This window comes from Notamacropus eugenii, chromosome 1 (genome assembly GCF_028372415.1).
Source record: "Notamacropus eugenii isolate mMacEug1 chromosome 1, mMacEug1.pri_v2, whole genome shotgun sequence".
In the NCBI taxonomy this organism is placed as follows: Eukaryota; Metazoa; Chordata; class Mammalia; order Diprotodontia; family Macropodidae; genus Notamacropus; species Notamacropus eugenii.
The window spans coordinates 202,243,736-202,270,893 of NC_092872.1; the positions used below are offsets into that span (position 1 = coordinate 202,243,736).

At 39.1% G+C, this 27,158-nt stretch overlaps 2 long non-coding RNA genes across 4 annotated transcripts in view; one reads left to right on the plus strand and one right to left on the minus strand.

Moving 5' to 3' along the window:
• The window catches only part of LOC140514241 (uncharacterized), a 31,029-nt gene extending 6,213 nt beyond the window's left edge, over positions 1-24,816 (plus strand). The window contains exon 2 of the long non-coding RNA XR_011970482.1: positions 24,485-24,816. This is a non-coding gene — a long non-coding RNA (uncharacterized lncRNA). The remainder of the gene's footprint in view (positions 1-24,484) is intronic.
• The window catches only part of LOC140514246 (uncharacterized), a 105,812-nt gene that overhangs the window by 26,172 nt on the left and 52,482 nt on the right, over positions 1-27,158 (minus strand). The gene's annotated exons all lie outside the window — the stretch shown is intronic.

The window sequence follows — 27,158 nt, forward strand, 5'->3', positions numbered from 1 at the left end:
TCATCCCTTCTCCCTCTCTTATCTTCAGTCTTTCCTTATTTAATACTGCCTTCAAACATGCTCAGGTTAAAAATGTATAAAATAAATAAAACAAGAATATATGCTTTACAAGTCTTCATCCAGTGCTGACATCTCTTCACACTTGTGCTATATTATTCTCCCTTTTGCTGATAAATCCCTAGAAGATTGTTATTATTCTTATCAGCTGCCTTCTTATTCTCTGCACCAATGAGCTCCTCAAACACTTTGTAATTTTCCTCCTTACCCCAACACTATTTCAACTTCTCTCTCCAAAGTCACCAATGATTTCTTAACTTGTAAATCTGGTGGCTTTTTTTTAATGTCCTTGCCATCATTGTCCTCCATGGAGTATTAGACACTATTGGCAACATCCTCCTGGCTACTTTTTCTTTTCCTGGTTTCTATAGCAGTATCCTCTTCTCATTCTTCTAGTACCCATCTTCCTGCCCCTTCTCAGTCATCTTTGCTGCTTTGAGGGTGAGTTTTGCCCAGTGTCCTTTCCTATTACCTTGTTTCTTCTTTCTCGGTCACTATCTTTCACTGTCTTTCTGACGCTGTCTGTCTCTGTCTCTCTGTTTCTATTTCTCTCTGTGTCTCTCTCTATCTCTACCTCTCTTTTTTTTCTCTTTCTCAGAGATTATCCCATTAGTTCAAGTGCTATCTCCATGTAGATGACTCCCATAGCTATATGTTCAGCCCCAATCTTCCTTGAAGTATATTTTCCTATCTCCAAGTGCTTGTTGGTTACCTCCACATGGATGTTCCTTTAGCTCTCAAATTCAACATGTCCAAATCCAAATTTGTCAGCTTCTCCCATAAATCTGTGTCTCTCCCAAATTTCCCTATATCTGTTGAGACCGCCACTATTCTCAGAGTTGCCTTTAATGCTTCCCTCTCCCTTTCCTACCCCCTCCCATTTACTTGTTCCTCCATCCCTAAAGTATACACTTCTTGAAAGTAGGGATTGTTTCATTTTTAAAATTTGGACACCCCCCCCCCCAGTATGTAACACAGTTTGTAGTTAATATACAGTAGCAGCTTAATAAATGCTTTTTGATCAATTGATAACTAATTAATTTTGTAGATTCTACCTCTTTGCATCTCTCATATCTGTCTCCTCTCCATTCAAACTGCCAGCACCCTAATTCAGACCTGCATCACCTTTCACTTGGATGATCATCAGAGCCTCCTAACTGCATTCCCTGCATACCTCTTCTATACTCTCCAGTGTGTCCCTCGAATAGCTGCCAACATCATCTTCCTAAAACTCAGGTGTGACTATGTCATGCCTCTGCCCACAGACCTTTAGTGATTCCATATTACCTGTCAGATTAAAAAAAAATTCTTTGGCTTGATGGGTAAGGTCCTCTACAATTGGTCCTAAACTACTTTTGGGGCTTTATCTCACATGACTGCCCTTCATACACTCTCTGTTCTAACTAAACAACACTGACCCTTTCAGAGGACTTCATTTCTGAGCTGCCAACTCCCAGGCCTGGATTGGGCTCCCTCCTATCTCTGCCCATTTAAAGCTTTCTTTTCCTTCACATCTCAGCAAATGGCACAGCCAGGATTCCAATTAAGGTTTTCTATCTTGAAAGCCAACATTCTTCCAGGCTTTTATACCCCCCTGCCTCTGAAGGGAAGCCAGAAAGACAGTTGTTGAGTTCTCAGGCATAAGTCAGTGTGAGGTGCCAAAATGAGAAAGAACAGATGACACATTCTAGTCTAAAAGACAGCAGCAACAGTGGTCACCAGTTAGAGGAATGAAGATGTGGCAGCCCCTCACCTCTCCCCCGAAGCATGTTTGGAATTGCCTTTCAATTCTATTCAACCACGTAGGTGCTTTGGGGGCAACTTTCAGCCACATGATGACACCCTAGGTCCAATCAGGTTAGAGCTCTCTGGTGGTGGAAGAAGCCACCCACCAGACCCAGCAACCTTAACAGCAGACATTTATTTATCAGGTCTTGCTTAGGGCAGCACGAAGTCCAGATGAAATATTGTGTGGTTGCTGTTTTTCATTTTGTTGTTCATTTTCAGTCATGTCTGACTCTTAGTAACCCAGAGACTGGAGTGGTTTGCTATTTCCTTCTCCTGCTCATTTTATAGATGAGGAAACCAAGGTAAAGTGGGTTAAATGACTTACAAAGAGTCACATAGCTAGTAAGGGTCTGAGGATAGATGTGAAATCATGAAAATGAGCCTTCCTGACTCCAGGTTCAGCACTGTATCCACTATAATGAAATATAAAATGTTTAATTATTATTCCTACATATTGCTTTATATTCTGATGAGATTTATGTCAACCTCCCAGTAGATTGTAACACTAGTTACAAGCTGTATTACTGAATCCTGTTTTAAGTTTGTTTTTTGTCAGATACATACTTGTGAGTGTAACATTGTGAGTTAACATTGGTGTATAGGAATAAATGACCTGTCCCATGCTTGGGTCATATTATTCAATAAGTACCTGTCTACTCCCCGTTTTGGGCAAACCCTAGGTCTAGAAGATCTTACCAATTTTTCCCCAGAGTACTAGTTGGGTACTTAATGAGCCAAGGAATATGATAACACGGAGCTTATCTTCCCCCCCTCCCCCCCACTGCTTCCTGCTCCTGTCCTTTCACCACACGCTCCTCCCAAAGGCCAGGATCTTCAGAATAAATCTTAGACAATACATGATAATTCGATATAGTGGACACAATACCCCCAGCTCCTGAGGACTCACCAGCACTTCCTCACGGTTATATAGCAGGGACTGCGCTCACTTCTTACTCGATACCCAGTAATGAAGTTTGGATTGTATCGTTGTAAAAGACAGTAACACTGGCCTCCTCCTGGAAGGAGTCAAGGGAATGGAAGAGCTGAGACAAGAGGGAGCCAAGGTGATGAAAACAAAGGAGAGGGGAAAGAAAGGTGAAGCAAAGAGCCAGCAACAAAGAAGAAGGAGGGGCAGCGGGAGGGTGAGAAAGACCCTCAAAGACAAGAAGTTGAGCCAGAGGTTAAGGTCAAAAAAGAGTGACATACCAAGAGTAGAAAGAAAATGACTATAACACATTCTGAGATGAATATTTTATCCAATTAAATTTGAGTAATTGAATTAAGGTTATTTAAGAGGAAATTCTGAATGCAAGGGGTAGAATAGTGGAATGATAGGAGACCTTCACTACCAAACATAAGATACTGGTTTCTGAACTGTGAGTAAATAGCCTATTAGCAAGTAATTAATAAGCAATAAGCCTATTAATGTGCATCAGAGTTTCCAACTAGCAGTAACACTATCTGCTTAAGAAAGTCAAGCCCACTCTGAATGAAGCCAATCAGTGCATCCTTTATTAAATGTTTTATTAGAAATAGCATTGAACATCAATACAAACAACTAAACTTCCTTAGTAACTATTTGCATTAAAATGTATTCCTTTTCAGTGCATAAAACATCATCTCCCCTTTTGTGCACATAAAGATTCTTGTTCTATTTTGATCCCTACATTAACAGTGTAACTCTGACTTTCAACCACAATTAGACAAACAAAAGAAGGGGGAAAAAAGCCTCACAAGTGTTTCTAAAATCCAAAGGACCCTTGAAATAGGCAGGATTTAGAGATGAAAGAGCTATAACTCTGTCAAAGTGGGGGCAGACCAAAGCTTAACATCAACAGCGTGAGGCTTTCTCCTATTTAGGATCAGCTCTGATCTGTCACTCACACTTTGGACCCCTGTTTGGAGTTACTTTGTCTTGGGAAAAACAGTTGTCATAACAACAAAGTGTCACTAGGCAAATCTGCATATCTCCAGCTGCTGTCCCAAGTTGAGAATGAAAGCCACATTTTGTTGCTGGACCCACTCTCCTTCTTCTTCCTCCATCCCCCCCTTCCCCCACCATCTTTCTTAAATCCCTTCCCCCCACACCTCTTCAAGCCCCTTCTCCCAAGCCAACTTACCTTAAGCAGAAACCATTCCCACGAAGAAACCCACCACATCCGCACATGGAGGGCACATCAGAAAGCCAACATAACACACCAACTGTCACCAAAGTGACTTTTTTTTGAGGTGGGCAGGGCTACTAGTACTTTCTTCCCCCTTTCCCTTTTGAAGGCTGACACCTCAAAATTGTGTTTTAGTTCACTCCAGTTCAGCCAAGAAATGTTGGATGACACTAAACACTTTAGAGTTGATAATAAAAAATTTAGAGTCACAACTCCACATAAGCATAATTCAATTATGTGTTTATGGTGATTTTAACGGATTGGGGGTTGATAGACCCTCAAGGGATCTGTGAATAGATGTCAGGCATACCCATGAATTTAGACCGGAAAAAAATTTGCATCTTTGTTTTTCCTAAACTCTAACTGAAATTTGCCATTTTCTTCCATTATGATTTAAAACAATAACATCACTACTATTCCAAAACAACCAAGGCTTTCTCAGACAGCCAAACAGGTCCGTGTCATACAAAGGCTAAAAGCCCTAGATCAAATAAAACTACAGACTTCAGGTAAGAGATCTCAGAATACAGCTTTTCCTTTTGGAATGTCTGTTGGAGTAGGAGCTGATTTGCTCTACACTGGATAGTTTGAATACAAGGATAATCTGTCTGTACAGCCTGCCTAGGTCACCTGATCACAATGCAATTATCACCATATCCACCTTTCTGGGATTAGTTCTGAAAATCATTTCTGCCCAGTGAAATCTATCCACATTAAACCCAGCAGGATTGGGAGTACTACAAAAGATAGGCCATAATCAGGTCATAATTCATTTTTAAGTCTGGATTTTGTTCTTTGAAAGTTACATAAGATGCCCTCTTGGGCAACACAATATTAATTTACTAAATTTACAAACAATCTACAGGTATGTATTGAATCATTCATTCAGTCACGCTTCGTGATCCTGTTTGGAGAATTCTTGCCAAAGATACTAGAGTAGTTTGCCATTTCCTTCTCCAGATGAGGAAACTGAGGCAAACAGGATTAAGTGACTTGCCCAAAGTCACACCGTTAGGAAGGGTTTGAACTCAGATCCTCCTGATTCCAGACCTAGTGCTCTATCCACTGCACCACCTAGCTGCCCTGTTGAATAGTTGTCAATCAATAAACATTTATTCAGCATCTACTATGTGCCAGGCACTGTGCTAAACACTGGTGATTCAAAGAAAGGCAAAAGAAAATCCCTGGTATCAAGAAGCTCACAGCATAGTGAGGAAAGAATGTAAATACTACCCACAAACAAGCTATATACAGACAAACTGGAGCTAATTAACCAAGGGAAAGGACTATTATTAGTCAATGCTTCCTATAGAAGGTAAGATTTTAGCAGGGACTCAAGTAAGCCAGGGGGTGGAAATGAAGAGAAAGAGCATCTAGGCATGGAAGACAGGTAGTGAAAATGCCTGGAGTTTGGAGATGGAGGTTCTCGTGGAGGAACAACAAGGAAGTCTGGGTCACAGAGTAAGGTGGAAGAAAACTGGAAGGGGAGGGAGGGGCAGGGACTTTGAATACCAAATAGGAGACTTCATATTTGGATCTGGAGGTAATAGAGAACCATTGGAGCTTATGGAGTGGGAGACATGTGACATGGTTAGGCTGGTACTTTAGAAAGTTCATTTTGGTAACAGAGTGAAGGATAAGCTGGAGTGGAGAGAGACTTGCGGCAGGGAGGCCAACTGGAAAACTACTGTGATAGTCCAGTTTACAAGGTCATTAAGGCTTGTAGAAGGGTGGAGACAGTATTAGAGAAGGGGTGATATTCAAGAGTCCTTTCAAACGTGGAATCCACAGACCTTGGCAAAAGATTGGATGCAGAGGAGTAGGGTGGAACCAGGAACAGGTGAGAATGAGGGAGGAGTTGAGGATGATACCTAGGTTGCAAGGAGGATGTGAGTGTCCTTGATAGCAATAGAAAAGTTAGGAAGAAGGGAGGGTTGAACAACTACTACATGAGGGGTATTATGATGGAGATGAATGGCAAATTTCTTGCTCTCAAGAAGCCTCCAGTCCAATTAAGGAACGTAAACTAGCCTACATAATGGGAATTGAAGGCTCAGCTGGGCGAAAGTGGTTCTAAGTACAGTAAGAATTCAGAAACAATAAATCATCAGGACAGTAGTATTTGGAGAACACTTGACTTCATGTCATCCAAGTAACCTGAAAATTTTCTCACACTCCATAATTCTTTCAACCCCCAAGCAGTGACTAATGTGTGCACAGACAGTTCGGTTCAGGAGAGCATGCTACAGGAAAGGCTTTTGAGGGCATTTTTTTTAAGGAACAAGAATTTCTCATTTTAAATCATTTAAAGTCATGATGATCTACTAACAATCATTAAATATTGTAATATGCACCTGCTTCATCTACATGTTCATTCATTTATTGAATGACTCTCTATAAATTACAAAGACCTATATTAGATGGGGGAATATACAAAAATAAATAAGATACCCCTGCCTGTCCTCAACGAGGTAAAGGTCTAGTAAGAGAGATGAGACTCATGCAAAATAAAAAAAAAAAATAGGACTTGTTCAGTGCATACGTTCTATGAGAATTTTGCCTATATTTTGTCAGTGATCTTGACTTAAGACAGATGGTCTGTGTCAATAATTTAGGACTGATATTTTAAAGTGGAATCAGCTGTAATTTTAAAGAATGATAATGGTAAACCAGAGTCTGCGTTCTGCTGAGTTGATTACCCAAGGAACTCTCTTTTAAATGTTAATTAACCCTGGGGAGAGAATGGGAAGCCTATGGTGAGGGCAGCTGTAGTGGTTAGAGGTGAGGGGAGAGGTAATACTACTTGGCATGCATAGATCACTTTATTTTCTTCAATGTGCTTTCAAAACCATTATCTTATCTGATCTTCACAGAAACCCTTTGATGGAGACAGGGATCATTGTCATTGTCACTTCATAAATGAAGAAACTGAGACCTTGAGTCGTTAAATGATTTGCCTGAAGTCACACACAGAGTCAGACTTGGAGATGACTTCCTTCATGCTGCAACAAGACCACCCTATATCTTCTGTCAGGTTGTTCAGCGTTGCCATCTTGACATGGCTTGCAAATTGGCAAACCTTTGGCATATTTGGAGGAACACTAATTGAACCTACCTTTTGGTCATGTTTTAGTTTGCCCTGACTCAGATCTTCATAACTTTTTGAGCACAGATCTCATCCAGCCACTTTCAAATGAATTCTCCCCATCCCCCAAATGTTCATCACTCCATGCCACCACTATAACAATCACTGAGGGGAAACAGGTGAAGTCATGCAGTTACAGACCCTCATCATGTATCCTTATCCATTATATTCCCACCCTCTAGCTTCCTTTCCCTGACACCTTTTCCTGTACTATCTTAAAATAGAAGCAAAATTCATGCAACACATCAGGCAGTTTCTCTTCCTCTATCTCAGGACAACGCAACTAAAAGTTGATGAGATGGCTAAAGTGCTTTGTTGGTCTAAAGTCCTACTTTGTTATACCTTTGCAAGAACCCAAATTAGACAGCACTTCAGCTAACTCAGAAGGTGTTTTCCTTGGCCGCCTGTGTGCTTCTGACATTTGATAACTTTTTCGAACCCAAAAGCACTCTGGTTTCATCCACCAGGATAGTGTCATATAGAGCACAAGTTTAAACATTTAGAATGACATCTTGTTTCTAACCAGTCAAAGTTAATCCCAAAGTTTTATGTAGCACCTAGCAAAGCATGTACCAATCAAGTATCTGTCCTCTGAGAGTTTATGAGACCTTAAGCAGAGGATAATAAAAGATTGAAACAATTATCCCAACCCACTCTCCCAACATGAAAATCAAAAACGTATTCTATTATCTCTTATGAGCCCCCAATTCAGGGAAATAGCCTGATGTGGAGCTGTCATGACTCTGGCCATCTGTAGGAAGGAATCACAAAGGATATGATGAAAAGCGGAAGGGGGAAAATTCTCATTACCAACTGATCAAAGGAATGTAACCAAAGACAAAAGACTAAAAAGATGTGCATTACAGAAAAATAGAGGAAAATAGGGAAGAATCCTCCTGAAATTTAAGCAGAGGGTTACCATAATGCCACCTCTTAGAAACGGTTCAAATGAAGATGTTTTAGTTCATACTGGAGAAAAAGTAGCTGTCACATTTGTGGTGCAGTGTAGCAAGAAAGCCAGGGTGTGGATACAGCATCATAGTCACATAGGGACAAAGAATGTCCCAGTGGGTGGGAAAGCCTCTCCCTAATCCCAGGCCACTGCAAACTTTGGAATTCCTAGGAAATCACCTTCTTTGCATCTTTGGGGCTTAACCCAGAAACCACTGTGACAAATCGGTTCAAAAATCTGAAAGCTGCTGGCATTCTAGACCAATCTAATCTATGCAGGGCTTCTCCCATAGAGCTGCCTCGCAGCAGAGAAGCTTAAGGATTTAATTATTTTTTTTTAAATCATGCTTAACTGGCTCTGAAGAGGACAATCTCCAACTGCTTGTGTTTGAGAAGAGAAATAGATTAAGATCCAGATTCTTGTGGGGCAGAGGAATATTAGTCTAAGACAGTAAACACAGCTCCCAAAGGCTGCCTGGAGAGAAAAAGAGAAAATATTTACAAGCTTAACGCATTCCCCAGATCCTAGCAGAAGACAGGCCCCCTTTCTCTAGCAGTCTTGGGAGACAAAAGCAAGATGACAGACTGTTTTCCCCCCAAAGGAACTCCTGCCAGAGCATTTTGCCCAGTTAGAGGGGCCTTTTCTCTCTGGGTCTCAAAGCTCTCCCACTTCATACCTCACAATAATATAGCCAGACTCATTAGCAAAATGGCACAGGGATGAATCAGGTGGCACTGTAACAGAAATTAGCAGGAACAGTGACCAACTGTCCAAGAACCTGGGCACTGGGAGCATACAGTTGCTGCCAGAGGGTTTAGCCATGAGTATCAAAGGCACTGCAGAAATTGGAGTGCTTGTGTGTGGCAGGATAGAGGTTGGGGGGCAGAGGTTAGAGAAGGAAGGGAAGAAAGTCAGGAAAAGAAAGGTCTCCATCCTCAAGGAGAAGTTCAGACAAAGACTTTGTTTTTCCTTGTCCGGCTTCACTTAGGAAAACCATCTCAGTTGTGGGGAAAGGGGCACACCGCCTTTCCACTACCAGCTCCCAAAGTACTGCTTCTAGCTATTAGACTAAAATAGCAGGGTAAGAGGGTCTTAGACTTGGAAGTTAACACTCTGATGTCAGTAGGTGAGCAGTCAAACTGCATATGGGAAGACAGGAGGGATTAGTACCTGGGTTAGGAGTATGGAGAATGTGTGTGAAAATGTCGGCTGAGCCCTCCCCTGCTCCCTGAGAAGAAGCTAGCCCACAGCTCCAAGGTTGGGAAGCAAGTAACTGGAATTTGGGGTGGTAGGAAGGAGAGATGTGCCAAAAAGACAAGGAAAAAAGGATCCGTTGCCAAGGGATGAATGAGTTTTACATGGGATTGTCCCATAGATGGTCAGATTCAGGTATAGTTTGGAAACTAACATTTCTTTCAGGGACAGGACAAGTCTTTTTATTTTAAGCGATATGATCAAGACCCTATTTTTAAAAAATCATTGCTATCTTTTTTTCCATCACCTTAATTTCCAAACATGACTCTCCCTCTCCCCTACCCAGAGAGCCATTTCCCATGCAAAGAATAAAAAGGAAAGGGGGGAGCAGTTCATCAAAAGGAATAAATAAATGAACCCATTGATCAAAGTTGACAATAGATAAGGTGTTCTGCACCCATAGTCCCCCATCTCTAGCAAAGAATCACAGAAACATAGAATGCAAGAGTTGGAAGAGACCTCACTGGCCACCCAATACAGCCCATACATGAAAAGAAGCTTCATCATAATATACTCAACCAAAAAGGAAGGGGTGCTTTGTTTTTATCTTTTCAAGTCAAGCTTGGTCGTCATAATTACTCAACCAACTAGAGAGAGAGAGATGAAGTGTTGGCCTCCTTAAGCCACAGCAGCAGTGATGCGGCATTCATCGTTGGTCAGATATAATTTCTCCTATGCTGAAATTTTATAAAGTATTAGAAGTTTCAGTCCTTGGTTAATGAGAATTCAATGTGGGAAATTATAAAATGAATAAGGCTCTGTTCCTGGAGCGTACAATGGCTTTCAAACTATTCTGTATTTGTTTTTATAGCATCAATCTTTGGACATTGTAGTTACTTAGTAAGCTTTTATTTCCCCCCTCTACTCTGCTGAGGACTGCTAGTGACACCAGCTCCCTATTTTATAAACAGAAGCAAGGGATACCAGGGTTAAATGCTGGCCTGCCTGGAATCAGGAAGACCTGAGCTCAAATATGACCTCAGCTGCTTACTGTCTGGGTGATCCTGGGCAAGTCACTTGACCCCTAATTGCCTTTGTCTCTGTCTCTCCTCTCCCCTCCCCTCCCTTTCTCTCCCCTGCTCTTCCCTCCTCTCCCCTCCTCTCCTCTCCTCTCTTCCCTTCCTTTCCTCTCCAGTCTTTGTCTCCCTCTGCATCAGTCTCTGTCTAGTCTCTTGGTCTCTCTGTTTCTGTCTGTTTGTCTCTCTCAAAAGTCATTACAAGTAAATGTTTAAATGCCTCACTCAGGGTTATAGTTACAAAGATTTTAACAATAGAAGACACTTAAACATGATGCTCATGTTTTTCTTTTTTTTCCTTTGCTTCCCTAACCTTTCATATCCCTACCACACCTCTCCACAACCCAGTTAAAGTTCTTGTCTACTGGCAAAAGAAGAAAAGCAGTTAATAATATAAGATAAAAAGCACATCAATACAGAAGGATAGATATGTTCTATCCAGGTGTTTGTATATAGGGTAACTCATAAGAGGAACTCAATAAATGCTTTTGAGTAAATTTTAAAAAAAAGTTATATGGGAGACAGGTGCTTGGCAGTTGTATAGATTGAGTTTTATTATGTTCTTCAGTACAGAACTATGCAAACACTTATGGACACCTTATTTAAAGAGCTCCCTTCATTAGAACAACTTTCCCTACATTTCTAGCTGATCTTTCAAATATGGTGTGGCTCCATAGACAGTAAGAGCAGTAACCTCTTTTCAGATGGTAAAACTGAGGCATAGAAGATTATAGGGAACTGCCCGATTTCACATCCATTCCCTCTTTATAGAGGAGAAAGTTAGGTTTCTTCTTGAGTCCTGTGGAGTAGAGGTTGGTAATCACATTGCTTGAGTTCTGCAGTTTTGTTTTACATCAGTATATACATTATGTTTAATGCAACCCTTCATACAAGTTGTCCTGGATTTCTCTGAATTCTTCATACTCACCGTTTTCAAGTATATTTCATTCCATTGTATTCATAAAGGTCAATTTGTTCAATCATTTCACAGCTGATAGGAACCTAATTTCTTTAGTGTTTTTTTATTTGTTTTTTTTCTACCAGAAAGAGTATAGCTATGCATATTATATTACATATGGCACCTTTATTTCTGTCACTGACCTTCTCCAGCCCAGTAGTGGGATCCACACAGAACTTATTCTGAAAATTTTTAAAGTTTAATTATGTTATTTATAGAGTAATAAAGGTAAGAATGGCATGATCTAGGTCAAATATAAGGAATATTTTCTTCAACAGAAGGCCTTGCAGTGACTTTTGGAATGCCCATTAGATTAAAGTTTAAGTACAGTGGAAAAAAGGGCTTTTATGTATAATGTAAATAGTTTAATTTTTAAAAATTGCATTTTCTCTATAAACTATATTTATAAAAGGGACATACATACACACAAAAACATACAAATTACATTTCTATATATTTACTCAAATTTTCTGTGGAAACAAAAAAAATGTAATGACTTTCTTTTCTGCTTATTATAAAAGCTTTTTCTGCTTATTATAAAAAGAAAAACCTTGATGTTTGATTCCAGCACTGGTCACTCTGATTTCAGTTTGTCTTCCAAGTGAGCATGCGTTAACCATGACTTAGGCACTTTTTTGGTTCAAATCATGTGTGAAAATGTTGATTCATAGCACTCTCTTACACCGCATTAGAACCACTTGAGAGAATGGGACAATTTGTTGAGTTCTGTAACTATGGTACAACCATTACTTTGGCATTTAAATAAAAAGGAATAGAAAAATATTACACAACACTCCATAATAACCAGAATCATTCCACAACTTAATCATCAGCCTACATTGATTAAAAAAAAAAAAGCAAACCCACATCCTAGTTTGCGTTTGTTGAAATGAGAATGTTAGAAAGGGCGTAATGAGGCTCTCTGAAGAGCCTGGAAGACACAGGTTACTCATCCCTGATCTAGGCTATTAATTTGAATTTTTTTTTTAACACTTGGAAAAGGGCTGAACTGGAAATCATTCTATAAATCCCAGAGTACAACCCCCTCATTTTACAAATAAGGGAAGTAAGACCTAGATAGTTGAAGTAACTTATCCAAGGTTATGCAGGTAGTTAGTGACAGAAATGGAATTGGAATCCTGTCCTCTGATTAGAAATCCTGTGCTCTTTCCATTGTACCATGCCAAAACGGGTCTGTTTAGGAGGTGGGGAGCAATGGTAGGATAAATAGCGCTCTGCTATTCACAAACTTGTCTGAGTCTTTAACGAGATTAATAACACTTGGTACTTATATATCATTTTGAAACCATTAGCATCATATCCCAGAGGGAAGGTCAAGAGCCCTGAACTGACCCCAAAAGTGCACACCTCCTCCGCCTCCTCAGTCACTGGGTCTCCTGGTGAGAGATCACTTCACTTAGCAGTGAGATGAAGCCAAGGTTGCTTTTCTTTTTCTAATATTTCTGTTCTTTTCTATCCTATTTTTGGGGATGAACACTGGGGAAGGAGTTATGCTCTGAATGAGGGCATGGGATAGGAATGGGGGCACTAAAAATACAACTGGCATTTTTCCCAATTACCAAAGTTACATTTAGTTGCATAATATCAATCCAATATTGTCGAAATATTGAAACCTTAAGACTAGGTAAAAAGCCAGAGAGAAGCCAGCACCTTAGACCTGATAACAACAAAGCTTCTACTCCCTATGAACATAATGGCACTGTCCAAACAAAACAAAACACAGTAGCAAAGAGAAAGTGAAGACTTCTGTCTTCTTAAAAAAAATAATATTTAATTTTTTCCAATTACATGTAAAAATAATTTTAACAGTCATTTTTCAAAATTTTGAGTTCCAAATTCTCTCCTCTTTTCCTTCCCCTTCCCCCTCTCTGAGACAGCAAGTAATCTGATATAGATCACACATGTGCAGTCATGCAAAACATATTTCCATATTAGCCATGTTGTGAAAGAAAACACAGACAAAAAATCCCAAGAAAAATAAAGTAAAAATAATTATGCTTTGATCTGTATTCAGCATCCATCAATTCTTTCTTTGGAGGTTGATAGCATGTTTCATCATAAATCCTTTGAAATTTTCTTGGCAGAGAAGAGCTAAGTCTCTCACAGATGACTATCACACAATATTACTCTTCCTATGTACAATGTTCTCCTGGTTCTGCTGACTTCACTTTGCATCAGTTCATATCTGATGCAACTATCCTGAAACTATCCTGCCTCTCATTTCTTATAGCACAATAATATTCCATCACAATCATATACCACAAGTTGTTCAGCCATTCCCCAAACGATGGGCATCCCCTCAGTTTCAATTCTTTGCCACCACAAAAAAAGGGTACTGTAAATATTTTTGTACATATAAGTCCTTTTCCTTTTTATTTTTCTTTTGGGGATATATACCTAGTAGAAGTATGCAAAATTTTATAACCCTTTGGGCCTAATGCCAAATTATTCTCTAGAATGGTTCAATCAATTCACAACTCCACCATCAATGCATCCCTCCAACATTTGTCATTTTCCTTTTCTGACCTATTAGCCAATCTGACAGGTGGAGGTGGTACCTCAGAGTTGTTTTAATTTTCATTTCTGTTATCAATAATGGTGTAGAGAATTTTTTCATATGACTATGGACATCTTTGATTTCTTCTTCTGAAAACTACCTATCCTTTGACTATTTATCAATTGAGAAATGACTCACATTCTTATAAATTTGGTTCAGTTCTCTGTTTGTTTGAGAAATGAGGTCTTTATTAGAGAAACTGCAGTAAAAAAAAAAATTCCCCAGTTTTCTGATTTCCTTTTAAGACTGGCTGTATTCCTTTTGTTTGTGTAAAACCTTTTTAATTTAATGTAATCAAAACTATTGATCTTACATCCTGTAATTGTCTTAGTTGATTGTCTAAGTATACCATCATATTATCATTTGCAAAGAGTGATAATTTTGTTTCTTTATTGCCCATTCTAACTTCTTCAATTGCATTTTCTTCTTGTTGCTGTTGCTAGCATCTCTAGCCAATATTGAGTAATGGCAATGATAATGTGCCTCCTTGCTTCACCTCTGATCTTAATGGGAAGGGTTCTAGCTTATCCTCATTATAGATAATATTTGCTAATGGTTTTTGATAAATATCACTTATCATTTTAAGGAAAGCTTAAGACTTTTCTCCAATTCCCCCTCTAATGTCTGCACTTCACCAACCTAAATTGGCCATACTTATTACATGGGTAGTCTGGGTTCCAGAAGGATTTTTACAGCCTAAAGGGTTAATAGGACATGTATCTGATCTTAGCATATCACTTTAAGTGAGAGGTTCTTTCCCTAGGTCCACCTACCCCAATGGGCTTGAATATCTGTGGATAGATTTCAAGGAATCAATGAACTGGAATGGGGGGGAGGGAGAAATTACATCTTTATGTTTACTGATCTCTGACATTGAACATTTACTTCCATTATGAATATAGGCAACAAATATTATTCTGATGAGTCCCTAGGCTTCACCAGACTGGCAAAGGGGTCCATGACACAAAAAGGGTAAAAATCCCCTGATTGAGGGGAGCCAAGGGGGTGGGGAATTTGTGGCCTTGAGGCAAGGTCTGTCTCAGGTGAACAGAAACTGTAATAACTGCTGTGGATTCAATCTAGGAAGGAGGGAAGGTACAGAGAGCTTGGGAGGGCAGACCCACTATAAACCACAAAGATTTTCTAAGCAGCTCAGTCAAATAGTCTTGGTGTCTCTATGTTCATCCAAAGATGCAGAAAGGAATAATATACGTCTAAAAATTCCTTATCACTCTCTTTCTTCCACCTTTAACAGGGAGTCTTCCCTGTTTCACTAATGTGATGGTCTTATATACTCTGCTTTGTTGAAATCATTATAAATATAAGGGATGTTTGCATTCCTATGCTAAATGAAGGAAAGATTCCAGAGAGGAAGGCAGATTTTGGAAGTGAAGAGTTGGGTAAGGAGCTAGTCTCTGAAAGTAAGATTTTGATTTCTCAACTGCAACATATAAGGATGTAGGGAACTTGGCTAAGGGCAGTGTGCATCTCGCAAAGCTTATGAAGACTATATTTGCCCAGAGACTTAAAAATCTAAGGAAAAGGCTTTAAAATGAAAAGGAATAGGAAAGGAGAAAGTTGCCTGAGAACATGAACCAGAAAATACTTTTTTGCCATAAGATTATCTATGTCAGGCTGGATTCCACAGAGAACAGTTACAATTTAGGAAGAAGCCATCAATCCACCAAAATAATTATTAAATATTTATTGTGTGCTAGGCACTGTACTAAGCATTAGAAATAAAAACAAAAAAGTGACCTAGACTTTGCCCTTAAGGAGAATATATTCTAATAACAGTGGAAATACGCAGAAATTCTCAGGAGAATAAAACCAAGAAATAAAATCTTCTCCCCACAAATGCACAAAGTGTGGAAAGCATGCAAGATGAATTAAAGTTCCTAAAACACAGAAGCAGATTTAACCTCAGCAGTATGACAGAGACTTGATGAGATGTGGGATGGATGGCTGAGATTTGATTGTTTAAAGGTATCCCTCATTCCAAAGGAACAGAGTATGTGAAAGGGAGAAGTTGAATAGCCATGTAGGCATATTTTTATTTGTTTGTCTGTTTGTTTTTCTGGAGTGGGCCTGTGAGTTAATCAGAAGAGTGAACTCTTGATGAGGGCCTTCTTTTACTAATGCAGAACTATAATTTTTCTACAACTTAAAGTCTTAAGCTGTGGGGGCAGGGAGGGGGGAGAGATTTAATTAACTTTCGAGGGTCGCACAACCAGGATGTATTAGAAGCAGGATCAGAACTCAGGTCTTCCTGATTCTGAGCCCACTATGTCAATATTAAGATGTTTACTGGGGCCTACTAGGTATGGGACGATCAAGAGCATTAAAGGAAGAATAGGGGCAAAAAAAAAAAAAAGACGAAGAAGCAATCTTGTTGGCAAAGTGTAATGCATACCACTTGGACAAAATAAAGAGAAAAACTAATTCAGGAAACAGGTTACAAGACTGTGACTTAGGCCTTATGAAAAGTGTATTGGTAACTGCGTGAAAGATGGATCTAAGGAACCTTAGAGTCCACTGAGAACAACAGACTCATTTTATAGGAAACTGAGGTAAAGAGAGTAATAGACTTGCCCAATGTCACACACACAGATCTTCCAGATTCCAAGTCCCATTGTGTAGAGGTTCCCTCTCACCAGAAGAGACTGGAGTGGGCAGTGGTTTAAGGCAAAGAGACTAAATAGGTCCTTACCTTGTAATCTAGACAGGAAGTGACAAAAGCCTGAAATAGGATGGTGGCTGTGTGAATGTAGAGGAGGCAACATGTTCCAGAGATGTTGTTATGATAAAAGTAACAAAATTTGGCAACTGCTTTGGGGTGTTAGTGAGGAATCAACAATCACACCAAGGCTGGAAGTCTAGTGAGTGGGAAGATGGCAGTGTCCTCAATTATATTTTAAAAAGAGAGAGGTGGGTTTAGAATAAAAGTTATGAGTTCTGTTTTCAGCATGTTGAGTTTGGGATGGCCATGGAAAATTCAGATGGAAACATCCAGTAGGCAGTTTATTGATGTATGAGTTGGCCTGGCAATATTTTCAGGTTATGTAATAATTCCCCTAGATAGGGGTTAAATGAGAGAAGTTGAGCTATCATGTATTCATTCATCTTCAATTATCTGAGTTTTTACAATATCCTTGATTCTGTGGAGTATACAAAGACACACAGGACAATATCCCTGTTCTCAGAGCTTATGATCTAGTAGGAGAGGTAAGAGAAGCGTTATTCAAAGCCTAATATCATCAGCACCCTAGGAAGGTGAGAAAAAAAAATTCCATCAAAGAAGCATAAATTTAGAGCTGAAAGATTCCTTAAAGGTCACCTATCCCAAACTCTGGAAGCCCAGAGAAGTTAAGAAACATCCCCAAGTTACACAGGTAGTAAGTAACAGATCTGGGGTTTGTACCTAGACCTTTTGACCCCATATCTCTTGCCATGCACCTCACTGAGCTTTCTCATTGTTGGGGAAGCATTTAAGTGAGGACTTGAGAAATTGGTAGAATTTTAACAAGAAGAAGTAGAGTGGAGAGCATGGTATAAATAAAAATATGAATTCAGGAAAATGCAAGGTTATTGTGGGGAGTGAAGAGGATTCTAATATGGGAGCTATGTAATATGTATGGAAGGGAATAGTAAGAAATAAAGCTGAAAACATTTGTTTGGGGGTAGAGTGGAGGTGTTGAATACCAACTTAAGAAATGTTGACTTTATTTGCTCCAATCATGTTAGAAGAGTAGGATAATCAGAGATATGTGTTAAGATTGGAAAATTACAAAGAGAACTGGAGAGGGTGGGAAGCTAGGGGGCACAGAGAATAATTCCATCTCTTGCAGTAACCCAGTAGATTGGTACTTGTAGACTGAACTAGAATACTGACAGTGAAAATGGAAAGTATAATTTCTTGAGACACACAGAGACAGAAACAGTGACAGAGAGACAGAAAGACAGAGAGAAAGAAGAGAGTGTTTATAAAACAACATAAACCCCAGAATACATGATAGCTAAGAAAAATGCTCACAGAACTCCATCATCTAATGAGAAAAAGGTGACTTTTTTTTCCACTACAGAAAAGAGTCAGTGTCTCCAATGAAAACAAGTGTCTTTGCTGCCTACCTCAATGAACAATCCTATGTGGGGGAGACTTTATAATTCTAAAAACATCACTTGTAAAAGTTACCAGGAGGTGTGAGTGTGGGGGAAATAGAAGAATTGAAAACGATACTAAAATGAATGAAGACTCTTTGTTCTCAATGCATGACCGCAAACATATTTGAGGGAGGTCTCCTACTACAGCCATTTCACTCTCCTATTTTTACTGGCATTAAAGAGACAGAAGGTTGTGGAAAGAAAGCAGGGGAAAATGATCTTCAGAGGCCTTCCAACACAGTGCCAGCATTCCAAAAGTTTGCAGCTAAAGACACAGACAGGATCCTGGGTAATGTAAAGTCAGCTCTTCTCTAACTAATGCTGGGACACTTCAGATCAGAAGCTTGCCATCTATCACAGGAGACAGGCAAACTTGACTTGCTCTATTTTCTGTCAAGTCCATGAAGCTCTCAAAAACTAGCCTCAACCTAAAAATCAGTTGAAGTAAACCAAATGTCTGACTTTCTTATGCCTACTCTCTCAAGGTTTATAAGAATACAAACCTCATGGCAGATGCCCAATTGCTCCATGAAGGCAGCCAAGGCAAACAAGTTCAGGGGTACTTTTCAAAGTGGTCACTAAAAGGTATGTGCATCATGGTGCAGACAGTACCAGGTCCTCATGGCCACCTTAAGAGATGGGAAGAACCTTCCTGGAGGATAGTTGTTGACCTTTTCCAGAGTCATGTTCCTTCCAAAAAGGGTTGCTGTCATAAATATTCGTTTAGTTTTTGTGGTCTGGGAAAGGAGAAGGGGGTGGAATGGGAGAAATCTCTAGTGAATCTAAAGAATCCTGTGTGTTATTTTTCTTTTCCTGCTGTAGGTTTCATGTGCTAATGAAAAGGTAGACTTTGATCTACCCACTTTCTGTGGTCCAAGGGATATGAAATAGTGAAGTGGACACTCAATAGCTGTCTTAGTCTCCTTATGGACAACTTCAAAGTTGGTGGAAAACTAATCCTTTTAAGTCTGAGCCACCTTTGAATCAGACCTCTTTATGTATAATGGGAAATATACATATATATAATATATATATACATATACACATATGCATATATGTGTGTGTGTATGTGAATCATATACCCCACAGCCAAAAGCATTAAACCTTTATGACCCCAAGTAAAATTGAATTGAGGTTGATGTTAAAGAATGGGTAGGAGTTGGAAAGATGGAGAGTGACATGGAGTAAATGTATGGAGGAAGGAATGAACAGGTTCAAAGTATACTATTCTAACTAGAATAAATCTTTCCTGTATGGAAGTGGTAAGTGGTAGAGTTAGAAGAGATAGCATAAAGTCAAACTCTAGTGGGTGTTTCCAGGCTAAGTAGCTTAAACATTATTCTGAGGAAAATTAGGGAACCATTGAAATTTTTTGAGCTAGAGACTGACATGACAAAAGTAGATCAATCTGGTAACATGAGGTTTTGTTGGGTTTTTGTCCTTTATTTTCAAAGAGGATCAGTGATCTCATGAGGTGATGTTTTGACTCATGCATAAATTGGATGTGAGTGAGGCACACTTGCTTAAAGTTGTCAGCCTCACCTGGAAGGACTTATATGACCTGATGCTGAGTGAAACGAGCAGAACCAGGAGAACTTTATGCACAGCAATGACCACAGTGTGTGAGAGTTTTTTCTGGTAGACTTAGATTTTTGTAATAACACAAGAACTTCTTACAAAAAAAAAAAAAAATCCCAATGGTGGTTCTCAAGGCAAAATGCCTTCCACACTCAGAGAGAGAAATATGGAAATCACTCACATAATGTAGCAGATCATGTTTGTGGATGTGGATGTGTTTGTGTATCATGTTCTGATTTGTTATACGATTTCTTTCATTTATCTTAGTCTGACTACATAGCATGACTATAGTGAAAATATATTCAATAGGAAAGTATATGTAGAATCTATACAGAATTGTATGCAGTCGTGGGGAGGGAGGGGGTAGTGGGGGGTAGGTGGGGGGGATAAAATCACAATTGTATGGCAGTGATTGTTAAACATTAAAAAAATAAAAAAATAAAAAAATAAAGTTGTCAGCCTCAGTCTCTCTTCCCAAGTCCTCTCTGTAATTTTCCAATCTTAATGATGACGTTGGTGTTTTTGATGCCTGATCAAGCTCTAAGCACTCCACAGAGCCTGTTTCAGCTGCCTTCATGGCCATTGGAACAGATTGTTCCCATCTGCCCGTTCCACTGGGAGAAGTCTTCACATGCATGGGGTAGACACTGCTCTAACTCACTGATGGGTTTGTGGCCCAGCAGTTACCTCAACCTGGTTTAGCCTGTCTGCTGAAGTAGTTTACTGGGGTGTGGCCACTGTGCATGCTATATCTCCTCGGAGCCATAGGTGAGAGTTAAGTATCAGGTGGGCACCAAAGGTAGATAAGCAGCCTTTAAAAGGCCTTGGCAAGCCCTTGAACCAAGGTACAGGATGACAGACCCTGTAGCACAGAGATGGGAGATAAAGAAAGCAATTTAGGAGACACTTGTAATAATACATATGAGACAATGGCAGCCTAGATTAGGTTGGTAGGAGCTGGAATAGAAAGGGAAATATATATGAAAAATTATTACAAAAGAAGAGTCACAGGACTAGATTTTTTTTAAATAGGGAAGATGAAAGAGACAAAGATTAGTACATTACTTTTGAGTCTTTGTATACAATATATTTAAGCAATTAATTTCTATTAACTAGGCAATTTAAAAGAATATTCTATATGAAAATATTGTGCCAGGCCCTTGAGAATGAACCAAAAATAATAATAAAATTACAACTCTTTAACCTTAAAGAGCTTTTAATCTAATTGATAAAAATCAGGCTCAATAAATCCTACTCTGAGGTCTTATTGTAGGTGGCCCTGTATTCTCAAAGGCTATGCTGATGGAATTCAAGTTCGGGCACATTCCACCATGCTAGAAGGACTGCTTTCTAAGGACCAACTGAACTAAGTATGGAAAAGCCCATCTCAATAGGCTGGGCACTACGTGATGAATTCTCTGGCCAGAGCAACTCATGGAGAAAAGAAAAATACAAAATGACCCCCAATTGTTGGTTATACCCTTTTGATTCAGCTATAACAATGGCAAATTGGCAGACAAGGAAACAGAAGATGCAAAGAATTACTCTACTTTTAGGCAATTTAAAAGCATTAATTCAACTGTTGGCATTCTAAATGTGAGATTTTCATCCAGTGATCAATGAAGAGACTAAAGGAACTAAATTGTTTCAATCTTGATATTATCTCTATAAATGAAACAAGAAGACAAAAGAAATTTGGAGCTAAATGGAAACATTGTTTAGAAGTCCTCAGAGAAGCAAAAAGGGGGAGAGGGTGGGAGGGAGAGGGAGTTAATAGAGTTGACTCTATTGTGCATCTATTCGGGGCAACAAGATTCATCATGCCATGGAATAGTTGGTTATCTCATACTTAGGTTTTCATAATGAGAACTTGTATAAGAAAAAATATATATAAAGGTAATTGTAGCTTATATACTAATGGCTGTTGCAGGGGAGGAAAGTGTGAAAAAATTAAATGAAGAACCGGATAAGATCTTTGAAAGTAAATTGACATAAACTTTAACAAGTTTCATATTTACATGAATTCTTTCTTTGGTAAGACTCAGGAGATACTGGATATAATAAGTATTAACTAATGTAAAAAATAAATTGTTTTTTTTAATAGATATAAAATTGAATTGACTACAGCTACTTGTGTATAGTCAGCCCAGCATCTTGTAATAGCAAAGATCAAAATTAATACCAAGTTAGAAGAAAGAATAAAAAAAATATGGTGAGCATTTAGAGCTACACTAAAGTAAACTGTTTGAATAATCTATTGGTGAAAATTCGAAATGGATATATAAACAGATATCAATACAAACTATTACCATTTCTGAAGTAAATTAACCCAGGTGAATCAATTGGCTCAATAAGGAATCCAAAATATACCATCATTGTGCCCAGCAAACAATTGTTCTCCTTGTTAAGTGAAGATACATAGTATCCAAGAGGAACTTTGGTTGATAGCATGAATTTGCTTATGAAATCTTATAGAAGAGGATAGTGCATGGTTGTGAGCAGTATCATCTCACAAAAAAAAGGCAAGTGGTAGAGGGCAGAACAAGTTTACAAAAAGCTTGTTGATTCACACAATTAATCCAAATCACCCTAAAAGCATTTTATTTTCGTCAACTCTCCTGAAAGAAATTAACAATATAATTAGAAAGAAGATGACAAAAGATGAATGATGGAAATCGCCTGTCATGATTACTATAACAAATTCCTTGTACTAATGTTAGTGGGTTCATTACATTAGGATTCTAACAGCACAGTCACAGCATGAAGAAGTAGAAATGCTACTGAATAAAACAAAGGAGGGAATATAGTAGTTAGGTTATACCAAGCAGTCATAAAGGAGATAGGTGGTAGACTAGGTGATCCTATTTTGAATGTACTGAAGGATCACCTTTCAGGATGACTAAAAGAGAGAAGGATATCAAACAGAAAAAAAAAATACAGATGTCATTACAACTGAAAAAGGACAAGCAAAAAATATTAACAACTACTAATCTATATGGCTACATTCCCATCTTTATAAAATCTTATGAGAATAATGCACACATATATTGAGAGTATCTCCGATTGATGCAGGCTTTCACACATTATTTTCTGTAACTGACCACATCTTTACAGTCACACAGTTACTGAAAGGTACAGAGAATACAATTCATTGCATGTATTAATTACTGAAATTTTTTTTAGAAAGCATTTAATTCAGTAGAGAAAAAAAGAAGTTGCCTTAAAGACAGATAGATGACTTGCATCCATATACTAAAATCATACATTTGCTTGTTCAGTCATTTCAATCATATCTAACTCTTTGTGATCCCATTTGGGGATTTCCTGGCAAAGATGCTGAAGTGGTTTGCCATTTCCTTCTCTTGTTTATTTTACAGATGAGGAAACCGAGGAAACAGAGTTAAGTGACTTCCCCAGGGTTACATAGCTTGTTAAGTATCTAAGGCTGGATTTGAACTCAGGTATTCCTGACTCCAGGCCTGACACTCTAGGCACTGCACCACCTAACTCCCCAAAACATACAAGATTATTTAAAAATTATTGCATAGGTTATCTTTGTATCATAAATATCATATGAGGCATAAAACAAAAAGAGGTATGCGTGACAAAGCTGTTTGTTTCCCCCCATCATAAAATATGTCCAGAGTCCAAATAAAAGGTGGATTCCTTACAGATGGTAGATCTTAGGTTTCTGACTCTAAATCCAGTTCTCTGTCTCTCTGTCTCTTTCTGTCTCTCTCTCTCTCTCTCTCTGTGTCTCTCTCTCTCTTTCTGTGTGTGTGTGTCTATATGTGTTTCTCTATCTCTATCTCTTTCTCTCTCTCTCTGCTATGCCACCCTGCCTCCCTCCAAAATGTCAAGTTAACTCTAATTCCATATGAACTATTGTAAGTGAATAAGAGGCCCAAACAAAAATAAGGTCCTCTAGGAGCTATGAAAAAGGAGAAATTGTCCCTAAAGGGAGAATCAGAAAAGTTACATAGTGTGACTTTGGAGCTGGATCTTAGAAGGTAGATAGGATTTCAATAAGCAGAGATAATTATTGAATGAAGAGGGCATTTCAACGAATATGAACAAAGGCTTAGAGGTAGGAATGAGTGCAGTGAGCTCAGGGAAATAAGCACTTTGTAAGCACTTCCATTCCAAGCCATTATATTCCAGCATGAATATCATTAATCATTTGAGTTCCATACAAAGGAAATTCTATAGCCCCAATCCCTACCTTCTGAGTGCTTACAATTTAAGATATAAAAAGTATGCATGGGAGACAAACTATGTATAGGTCAACAAATGTTTCTGTGTGATGCCTTTTGAAAATGAACTGTATACTTTGTTTCTGATTAAGTTTTCCTCCCTCCAACTCCAGATTTTGAAGGAGTTGAAATAGCTCATTTCCTAGAGGATTCAATCAGTTAGCAAGGAGTTAGCTGAGTATCTGCTATATGAGTTTATGGAATATGACAGTTCTCATGCTAGAGGAGGAGAATGGGTAGGAGTGGAAGAGGGCAACAACGCTCAAGAGACAAAGGACAGAATTTGAGCACAGAGAAGGGTAAATGAGGCAAGTAGGTGGGCCAGCATGGCAAAGAGAGTGTCTGACCTGAAGTCAGGAGACCTGAGTTCAAATCTTCTGTCATTTACTAGCTACATGATCTTGGGAAGTCATTTCAACTCTCTCTGCCTCACTTTCTTCCTGTAAGCAAGGGATGATAATAGCACCTACCTCTCAGGGTTTTTGTGAAGATACAATGAAATAATATTTGTAAAATATTTTGAAAAACCTCAAAGCACTATATAAATCCTAGCTATTATTGTTGTTATTAAATTCACAGAAACAGGTGAATGGACACCTCTTCCTACAAGCCTGGTGTGAAAGAAGAAAAGAGAGGAAAACAAAGCCTGGACTACACAGCTAGTTGTGGATGTGTCATGGGTGCTCCTATAGGGAAGATTTCATGCTTTGGGCAGTGGTTTGGAATAAATGACCTCTGAGATCCTTTCCAGATCTAGCATTCTATGAATCTCATCTCCCTCAGAATAATTTCTTGTAATAGATGGACTTTAAGTCCAGGTCCTTGTGAGTATAGCTGTGAGTCATTGACACAAAGGGTACAACTTTGCTTTGATATTTAAATATGGAGGAAAATAAATCATAAACTTTCAATTGTCATAAATCAATTTCACCACACAACTGGGAGTGGATATTAGAAATAATTAAAAGGTAATATTTCAGGGATAATTAACAATAAAAATGCCTTATCATGGTACAAAGGCTACCTGGAACCTCACAGACCATGCCAGCAGGGCACATGCTCTGCAAGATGCTCCTAAACTGAAGAGGTATTGAGGAAAAACCCACTGGTGATCTGCCAGTTTGTCATCACGGGAACAGGAGAGCTAAATTTAAAGAGTTTCATCACCAGGTTGGCCAAAGGGCAATGAATATTTTTGGCCATAGCAACTCAAGAGGACCATTTACCAAGTTGGAGAGATGTCCATATCTCTACTTGTAGAGGGAGGGCCCACACCAATGAAATTGCAAATGAAAGAATTAGAATCAATTAATCATAGAATTTCAGGCACTAAAAGGAATTCCTTCTAATGTATACCCTAAAATGACAACCAGCCTTTGCTAGAAGATGCCCTCTGAAGGGAAACCAAGGACTTCTTGAGTCAGAGCTCTGATTGTGAGCTTTCCCTTCCATCAAGTGAGGTAATATCTGTACACTGCTTAGCCAAGTGTGTGGCACATAGTAGGTACCTAATAAATGTTTGCTCCCTTCCTCCCATCAAGCCTAAATGTGCCACTTTGCATCTTTCACATATTTCTCCTTGTTCCACTCTCTGTGATCAATGAGAAAAAATCATGTCCCCTCCCCTCATCATATCTGCTCTTTTTTAGTCTAAACATCTCCAATGCTTGCAATTAATCTTTAAAGTATTAAATAGTAGTGATCATAATCTCTCACTTTTACATAGTGCTTTTACTAATTGTATGATCCTGCCCCAGACACTTACATAGTACTCTATGGTTGACAAAGCACTTTTCTTACAACAAAACAATGACAGTGCAATTATTTCTTTCCATTAACCTTTCCAGTACTTTCCCCCAGTCTTCTTATGCCTCCCTCCCTAAAACACACTCTTTAATCCACTAACACTGGCCTCCTGGCTATTCCACCACCAAGACACTCCATCTCTCTTCTCTGGGCATTCTCTGTAGCCATCCCCCATGCCTAAAACTCTCCCTCCTAAACTCAGACTACTGAACTCGCTGGCTTCCTTTAAGTTCTAAATAAAATCCCACCTGAGGCAGCTAGGTGGTGCAGTGGATAGAGCACCAGTGCAGGAGTCAGGAGGGCCCGAGCTCAAATCTCACCTCAGACACTTGACACTCACCAGCTGTGTGACCTTGGGCAAGTCACTTAACCCCAATTGCCTCATCCTGGGTCATCTTCAGTCATCCTGATGAATATCTGGTCACTGGATTCAGATGGCTCTGGAGGAGAAGTGAGGCTGGGGACCTGCACAGCCCTCCCTCACTCAAAACAAAGTCAAGTGCAAATTGTGTCATTATTTCTCTGATGCCATGATCTTCTTTGGCAACAAAGGACAAACACACACACACATACACAAAATCCCACTTTCTACAGGAAGCCTCCTTCAACCCCTCTTAAATCCAATGCCTTCCCTCTATTTCCTTCTTATCCTCTATATGGCTATCTTTGTATATATTTGTTTGCATGTCATCTCCCCATTAAATTGTGAACTCCTTGAGGGCAGGGATTGTCTTTTGCCTGTCTTTGTATTGCTAGAGCTCAACACAGCGCCTGGTGCATAGTAAGTGTTTGATAAGTATTTACTGATTGGTTGTTTGGTTAAAGGTTTCTCAAAGTTAAGGGATTTGTCCCTAGCTAATCAGCCTGAGATACACTTAGAGATAAGGGTAAAAGTTAGACTTCAGTCTGAAGCATCTGTCATGGAGCCCACTCACAATGTGTAACAGCCTGTTCTTTAAGGAAGACAGCAATTTAGAAAAAGGGGTTTGACCATGAAAGCCCTATCTGGGGAATGAATACACATGAAAAGGACTTTGTGAAGTTTGTGGGGAGAGTTGTTTGGTTTTTGCTTCATATCAGTTTTTCTTCTTTTGGACCCTTGGATTTCCTAGGTGACTGATTTTCACATCTCCATCTCTAACTCCTAACTTGGACTTCCCCATGTAAATAACTTGGGTCCCAACTAGTTGCACATTAACTTGGTGGAATATGTATGTGGCTTTTAGGTGCTTTCAGAAACTTTGCTATTGTGCCTTAGTTGATTTATGGTCTTGCTTTTAGGGCTCCACCTTTGTTAGAGTTTGCCCAAAGAAGACTGAGACTTTTACATGGATAATGGTCATTGATTAATCTTGTATTCTGGGTAAATAATAAAGAAATGCCATGTCTAATGAGGGCCTGAGGCCTATTCCTTTACCCTGGGAGTTTAATTCTGGAATATAGCTCT